A 9304-nucleotide genomic window follows, 5' to 3' on the forward strand; every position below is an offset into this window, starting at 1 on the left:
GCACCTGACTATTTGGTTAGTTATTGACAATCAAATAAATTTGTATCAATATCATAATTTTATCCACAACATCTAAACTAAGAATAACTCAAGTCTAACTGTCAAAAGCATATAGATATCCCTACTTGGGCCCCACATAGGCCACAACACATTATCAAAAGCTTTCCACAACTACATATATACAACGATGATATATAAATAATTATACATGTACAAAGTTACCTGCTAAAATATAAGATAAGGATAAAGACACACTTTGAAGGATATTCACTAATACGCTAGATAACATAAGTTATCTAGCGTATAACACAAACCACACTCTACTCTTCACCCACTAGCAAAACCTCTAAGAAAGTATCATACTCCACTCGTTCACTTGAGTTTTTGGAAAGGAGAAAACAAGGAGAGTCATGAGCTAAAGGCTCAGTAAATAGACCTTATCCCAATTTAGTAAAACCAAACAGAGAGTAAATCAAGTACTGAATAATATAAATCAGATAGAAGCATCATGCTGTGACTGAATATATAAGCAAGTCCTCGATAATCATAGATTTATAGTAAATGTCATGTTATAACTGATCAAGAATTCAAACTCTTGATAATGTATAAATAAACTTCTATGTCATACTATTAACGTATCACTCTCATATATAACACATATGATGCATGCCGACTATGTCATGATGTCAAATGCAATGTTATATAAATTATGATAATTACTCAATAATCATATGAAACTCTCCGTATCACAATCACCACCGACATCTTGATATACCACCATCATACTAGACTACTGTGCACAGTCAACACTCGGTACTCGGTCTCAACATCATACCTAAAGGCTTAGAGCATATTCTGTCATCCGCAAGGAGTATCTCAGATATAACCATACCTTGCCATCCGCTATGAGTATCAATATCCATTCAAACCGGGCACCCTTCTGCTATGAGTAACAATATCTCATGAGGATAACTCGTCACATATGTCCTAACGAATGGCATGTGTCCGAATATCTGCTGCGCACACAGACTAACGATCTCGGACGTAAGGTCACAGGATTGCGACTATATCGAGCGATCAATCATCCACCAAGCATGTATTAACCCTCACACCCACTCGGGTATCCTCATGCTTTTTATCAACTATCATATCAATTATATATCATGCTTTCCTTCTAAATGATAAATCATATGCATATATTCAGTACGATAATAAGTCAATACATAATAGGAATTTAGATAGAATAGGAATCAAGAGAAAAATAATGCAATGTAGTCTTCAACCATGTAGTCATGATACGATCTCCCCTTAGGCTATGGTTCGATCTCTTCCAATTCTCTGATCTGGACTAGATTTGGTACGAAACTTTATAATAAGATCTTGAAAGATGCCGCCATCGGATTGCTGTGAAATTTGGATATGTTGTAGCCCCAGAAAAGAGCTTTCCAACAAATTAAGTTTCAATCAAATCAGATGTGGGGATCTCGAGATATCGTTCGATTAGTGGGCGAACGTCAATGTAGTTTGTATAGGATCCGTAGATGGAGGCACAAGATCCTAGGTGATGGTGGTTGGTGGAGGACCGGCGTTTATGGGGTGGCAGTGGTGATGGAAATGTTATGGTTGATAGAAAAGTTAGGGCAAGTGTTGGATAGATTAGAAGAAGGGGGAGAAGAGGGCCGCCCTAAGGGTCTAGGGTAATTGGCCGATCGAGGAAGGCTAAAAGCGGCGTCGCCGAGGATTGAGAGAACGAGAGCGAAGAAGATGAAGAAGGCAAGGCAAAATTCAATTCTTCAATAATGACCTCTAGTTGCCATCCACATCCTTTTAGAGACTAATCAAACAACTCAAAATTAACCCTAAATAATACAATTTCACCGACCGCGTTCGAACACACCGAGTTCGCTCTTCTCTAGATTTGCGAACGTGATGCAAGCGTTCAAACACGCGATCAAACGCGCTTGTTTCCTACTTCTCTAGATTTGCGAATGTGATGTAGGCGTTCACAGTACGTTCGAACGCACAATGCACACTCTCACAATCATGTTCACAATCGCGTTCACAACCGCGTTTGAACGCACTCCACCCGCGTTTCAACGTGACTTATAAAAAACTTATTTTCTTCAAAATTTGATAGGCTATGATACCAATTGATAGACTCTAATACCAAATTGGTAAGCTCTGATACCAATTTGTTAAAGCTCGAATACCAAATTGATGGGATCTAAAACCAAAAGATCGGCTACGGAATAATTTCTTAAGATCTGAATTTATTGCAGAAAGCAGTCCGTGCAACCGTGGGAAAATATTCTTTAGATATTCTCCGGTAGTTAAAAAATTACGAAACCAACTGGGTTGGATCCATATCTTCCTAATAAACAACTTTCATATTTACACCCTTCGCAGATTCAAACTGTAGCAGGGATGAAAATACAGAATAACGTGGGTGATGGTGGTGGTGACGGGTGGAGTGGATGTTAGGGTTATGAATGGGTATGGAGATGAGGGTGGATTGTGCAAGTGATTAAGGGAAGCAGATGAAGGGAATGAAGTGGTCGAGATCCCAAAGAAGAGGGTGGCTCAACAGTCGAGGGAGATTTGATACGATTCGGACTTCACCGACATCGTCTCAAGTTTGGATTTACCTTAGGATAAGATTGAGTTTTAGGATAAGATTGAGTTTTAGGATAAGATTGAGTTGTTGGTTAGCCTATAAAAGTATGTGTAGGGCAACCAAAATTATTATTGATTATTGAGAATTGAGTTTGCCTTGCCTCCTTCATCTTCTTCGCTCTCGTTCCCTCAATCTCCCCGGCGACGCCGCTTCTAATCTCCCTCGACAGGCCAATCACCCTAGTCCCTTAGGAGTGGCCCTCTTCTCCCCCTTCTTCCAATTTATCCATCGCTATCCCTAACCTTTCCATCATCCATAACCCTTCCACCATCACTTTTACACCGGTGCCACCCCATCAACACCGGCCCTCCACAATCCACCATTACCTAGGATTTCGTGCCTTCATCCACGGAATCCAAAACAGAGTATCCTGACGTTCGTCCACTAAACGAACGATATTTCGAGATCCCCATCTCCGATTCGCCTGAAACTAGATCCGTTGGAAAGCTCTTTTCCGGGCCTACAACATATCAAAATTTCACAGCGATCCAACGGCGGGATATTTCGGGATCTGATCTCAAAGTTCCGTGCAAGATCGTATTAATCTTGAATCAGAGCCATAGCACCAAAAGAGGGTTCGTATCAATCTGGTATCAGAGCCTATAGCCGAGGAAGGATCGTATCAAGATTATAAGCGAGGAGAAACCTTGCCAACAGTAGAGGTGGAAAGATGATGAAGAGAGAGGAGGGAGGAGTCTTAGAGAGAAGATAAGAGGCAAGAAATCAAGAATCCAATTGCAATATAAAGTTGGGTGCCATCCACATATTTATAGAGGCTAGCCAACAAGTCCTAAAACAATATGAAACCCTAACAAACGAACTAAACCAGTATTCCTTATCTTCTCCGAATATCTTTTCGATTAAGCTTTCATTTTGTCATAGATATATTCCGAATCTTAAGAAGTCATGAATATAAAAGTTGTAGATCTAGAGGTTGTCGACCTTATCCAACTAGTTTGATATTATTTGGATATGTGTTAAATATTATATAAATATTTTTCCTAAACTGCACAGAGTTGGATTTAGCTAATTAGATAAAATCCTAACTAAGTGTATCAGCCCACCACGCTTCCCCCACCTTGCCCTCAAGGTGAAAAGTCAAGAAAACGCTCCAAGATATCAGTCTCCAACTCCCATGTCGCCTAATCAGATGGCTTGCCAAGCCACTCAACTAGAATCTCCATCTCCAATCTGGTACCATGTAATCGTCAGTGTCTAGCAAGTACTCGAACTAGCTCTACGATCTCTATCTCCTCCAATGGCTCCGGTAGAATCGATCCAACAATCTCATGATCTCCAATGCGCTCTCTCAATAATGAAACATGAAAGACAGGGTGCAGTCTCGACCCCTTTGGCAACTCCAAACGATATGCAACCGAACTAATACACTCCAATACCCGAATGCATCTGCGGTCTAGCAGCAAATCGCCTCAATTCTCCAACTCTAGATGGCGTTCTGGATAATACATCACCTCTTGCAACAATCTCAAAATATTTGGGTCAGATGTACATGTATACCTCAGCTCATCAAGGAAGGGAAAGGTAGGAGATGAATAGGTTGCAAACTCGACGGTATCGGGTTGGCGCGATAGTGCATCTGCCGCTCTATTTTCCATTCCCTTATTGTATTGAATTTCATAATCATACCCCAGCAATTTTGTGACCCATCACTGCTGTGCTGGAGTGTGTATGTGCTGTCTCATAAAGTATAGAAGGCTCCTCTGATTGGTTCGGATAATGAATCGTCTACGGATCAAATAAGGCCTCCACCTTGTCATGACATGTAGAATTGCTAGCATCTCTTTCTCATAAGTCGATAATTGCTGAGATTTTTATGATAAAGCCTTACTAAGATAGGCAATGGGACGTCCTTCTTGCATTAGTACAGCTCCTATGCCAACACCCGACACATCACATTCAACAGTGAATTCTTTAGTGAAGTTCAGTAGCGCTAGAATGGGTGCCATCATCATTGCTGTTTTCAATTTTTCAAAGGCTAAAGTGGCTTTATCCGTCCATCTTAAAGAGTTCTTCTTCAACAAAGAAGTGAGAGGAGCAGCGATCTTGCCATATCTCCGGCGATGAATCGACGATAATAACTAGTCAGCTCCAAAAATCCTCTCAATTCAGTGGTAGTAGTAGGAATAGGCCAAGCGGTCAAACATGCAACCTTTTGAGGATCCGCCGCTACACCATCTACTGAAATGATGCAGCCTAAATACTTCACCTTTGGTACTCTCCATAGGCACTTGGACTTCTTCATCTTCAATTGATTTTGCTCCAACAAATTTAGCACATCCTCCAAATACCGCCAATGCTCTAATTCAGTCCTGCTATACACCAAAATATCGTCAAAAAATACTAAGACATACCTTCACAAGAGAGGCCGAAATATATCATTCATGAGGGCTTGGAAGGTACCTGGAGCATTGGTGAGACCAAAAGGCATCACTCAGAACTCGTAATGCTCATCCAAAGTCCGAAATACCATTTTGTGCACATCTGCCGGGTGAACTTTAATTTGATGATACCCGGCTCTCAAGTGAAGCTTACTAAATATAGTTGCCCCTACAAGTTCATCCAGCAACTCCTTGATAATCGGAATAGGATACTGATCCTGAATAGTAATAGCGTTTAGTGCTTGATAGTCGACACAAAAACGCCATGTTCCGTCCTTTTTTCGCACTAATAACATGGGGGATGAGTATGAACTATGACTTGGTTGTATGAGACCTTACTCTAACATCTCGGCTACCATCTTTGAGATAACTTTTTTTTGCACATGTGGATACTAATATGGCCTCACGTTAGCTGGTGCAGCCCCGGGTACAATCTCTATATAATGGTCCGCCGCTCTCCTCGGTGGCAACTCCTACGGTTCCTTAAATAGTTTAGAAAAGTTATCTAATAAATTAGACAATTCAATTGTAGTACCTGAACTCGTTTGCGGCTCATCTCCTGCTGGTTCTAACTGAAGAAGATATGCCAAATCATACGCACCAAGCAGCCCCACAATAGGCTGCATTGTAGGAATCGACGAAGTCCGTACACCATCAAGCCGCACATCTTTGTTTCCTTGTTTATATTTCATCATGTGACGGGCCCTAAACTTTGTAACCACTGAGCACCAAGGACAATGTCCGCTCCTCGTAGTGCCAACGTATACAAGTCCACAATGATGTCTTGTCCTTTCACCTGTATACTGACTCGGTGACACAAGCTCTCCGCCCTAAGCTTCGTGCCGTCTCCAATAGCAACGTCAAACCCCGTAGTCGGTTCGGCATCCAAACCTAATCTCCTCACTAACCTCTCATCTAGAAAGTTGTGTGTACTCCCCGAATCAATGAGGATGTCCACACAATGCTTTCTAACGAGTCCATCTACTCGTAACGTTCTCAGCACAGAAGTACCCAAATATGCATGCATCGATATTTCAGTTTGGATATTTTCCTCAACGCTCTCCTCAACGGTCTCCTCATGGGTCTTCTCTGGACACTCTCCATCATCATCAATCTCATCCTCCTCCTCAGGACCATCGATAAATATCACACTCCCGATCGATTTAGAACACCGATGACCGGGGATGAAACGCTCATCACATCGAAAGCAAAGCCCCTTCGCTCTTCACTCCTCCACTTGGGGAGGTGTGAGAGTTCGGAGTTCGTGGGGGGGGGGGGGGGGGGGGGGGGGGGGTCTACTGCCTCCTCTAACATTGGAAAAAGGTCTCAAAGGTGGTCATGGTCTAGTAGTCGCAACCGCTAGTTTTGAAACCGCAGAATTTGTAGTCGACGTTCTAGGTGCAAACCGCCTATCTCGGTTGCCCCAATTAGTTTTCATTACCATCTTTAGAGACCTATGTTTTTGTTCCATCCACATGGCCTTCTCAAAGGCCTCCTCAATAGTAGTAGGACATAGAGCACAAACATCTGCTTGTATCTCCTCTCGCAGCCCTGAAATAAAGGTACTCATCAATATACGTTCAGGCCACGGTGGCTCGCAACGACTACTAACTCTTTCAAACTCAGCTTGGTACTCCAATACGGTAGTCCTTTGAACCATCTTGCTTAATGTGGCAGCAAAATCTTTATATGCCGCTGTCCCAAATCTATGTTTAATCCTCCGATAAAAATCAGCCCATCCAATAAATCCACCACCACGAATAATCGATCTATACCAATGCAATGCCGTTCCTTGGAGGTGAAAGCTTGCCATCTAGGCTTTTGCATCTTCCGCTGTACCTAGACAATCAAAATATTGTTCAACTTGAAATACCCAATCCGTTGTATCACCGCCTTGGAATTTTGGAAAGTCCAAACGTGCGGTTCTCCCCCGAATAGCATTGTCAGGTTCGCGAAAGATCCTTAGTTCAGATCTAAACCTTTGTGCATGTTGATCACCTTCTCTAAATCCTCGAACACGTCCATCACTGTAACAACCCAACCAAAAAAAAAAAAAATTAATTTTGCATGGGCACGACGTGGCCGGCCACAGTGTGACCGGCCTCGTGCCCATGCAGTGGGGCTGCGTGGGGGAGGTGCCACGCACCCCCCCTCGCGTCGTCGCAGCCAACCGGCTGCGGCCATCTGGCAGCGGCGGGCCCCAGCGCCGCCGCAGCCACCTCCCACCGCCTTCCCTCTCTCTTTAAATCTCTCTCTCTCTCTCTCTCTCTGGATGCTCTCTCTCTATCTCTCTCTCTCTCTCTCTCTCTCTCCGAGGCCGGTCGTCGCCGTCGCCACCTCCTCGAGCGCCGGTGAGCTCCTCTCTCTCTCTCTCTCTCTCTCTCTCTCCCTCTCTCTCTCTCTCTCTCTCTTTCTTGCCCGAGGGTGGGCTCGTCGGAGCCGAGCCACCGGCGAGAGGCCGGCCGCTGCCCTCCCCGCCGGCCCGGGTCCGCAACCGCCTCCCTCACCTCCCCTCTTTCTTCTCTTTCTCTTCTGTTCTTCTTCTTCTTCTTCTTCTTCTTCTTCCTCTTCTTCTTCTTCTTCTTTCTTTCCTTCTTTCTTTCTTTTTCTCCTTCTTCCTTAGCTCCTCTTTTCTCTTTCTGCACAGTGTTGGGCTCGGCCCAGCACTGATGGCAGTTGTAATTAATTTATTAACTAATTAGTTTATTTATGTTATTTATTTAAGTATTTTGCTTCTTAATTAATGCAAATAGATTATTTAGACATTAACTATTTTAATAATATTATATATCCTTCAATGTATTTTTATTAATGATAATTTTTATAATTAATGATTAATTAGGCATAAATATAGGTAATACTTATATTTATTTATGTACTTACTTATATGTATATTAGATTAATAGATAAATTTGTAAATTATAATTATTAGATTTATATTCTAATATTCTTATGATATACATTTTTAAGTAACTCTATTAATTTATTATACATTATTATTTTGTAGCAAATAAGATAATGACTACATAGTCCCTAATTAATCAAGATATAATTTAATTATAATTAGATTTTTATCTATATTTTATTTATAATTAAAATCTAGCCAATCATAAAAACAAGTAGAAATTCTAAAATCTAATAAATCATCATATTTTACTCGAACGGATTATAATGGGATAAACAACTAACTTTATGTTACTTAAACATTTTCAGATCCCGAACCCCCTTATTTGAGACCCCGTGGACCTTGCTAGCGATGAGTGTCACTCGGTTACCTGACGGACGTGAGAGATGCGTGGTTTGTATCTTCTGATCAGACTGTGAGTAGTCTTATCCTCTAGATCCCTTTCTCAAATTAGGATATATTACATATTATGTACATGCATAATTTTGGCTTCCAGCATGATTATATGACTTTATATAGAGATGATTTCAGTCAAGCATATTTTATCATGCATTTGATTAGACTGATCTGGGATATGAGTACATTGGTGATATATAGAGATGATTGGAGATGATTATGCTGTTATGATTTTATGTCGGGATGATTTCTATCATGAGTATGCATGTGGTAGATTAGCATGAGTATGCATGTGTTAGATACATGGTTGGAGTTTGCATTACATCATTTTGCTCTTGATTCCTATTCCACCTAAATTCCGGTTATGCATTGACTTGTTATTGTACTGGATATATGCATATGATTTGTCATTTAAAAAGGAAAGCATGAAATGTGATTGATAGGATAGTTGATAGAAAGCGTGAGGATACCCGAGTGGGCGCGAGGGTTAGGACGCGCTTGGTGGATGATTGATCGCTCGACATGGTCGCGATCCTGTTGGCCTTACGTCCGAGGTCGTTAGTCTGTGTGCGCAGCAGACATTCGGACACATGCCGTTCGCCAGGGCATATGTGGCGAGTTATCCTCACGAGATTTCTATCAGCTAGAAGGGTGCCCGGTCTGGATGGATGTTGATACCCTAGCGGATGGCAGGGTATGGTTATATTTGAGATACTCCTTGCGGATGGCAGAGTATGCTCTGAGCCTTCGGGCATGATGTTGAGACTGGGTACCGGGTGTTGACTGTGCATAGTGGTCTAGTATGATGATATTATACCGAGATGTCGGTGATGATCGTGATGTTGAGAAATGCATATGATTTCATTATCATTCGGTTACCTGATTATCGAGTGGTCAATATGCATCATATATGGTTGCATTTGATATCAT

The sequence above is a fragment of the Typha angustifolia genome, chromosome 7 (genome assembly GCF_048772165.1).
Source record: "Typha angustifolia cultivar Huaian chromosome 7, ASM4877216v1, whole genome shotgun sequence".
NCBI lineage: Eukaryota > Viridiplantae > Streptophyta > Magnoliopsida > Poales > Typhaceae > Typha > Typha angustifolia.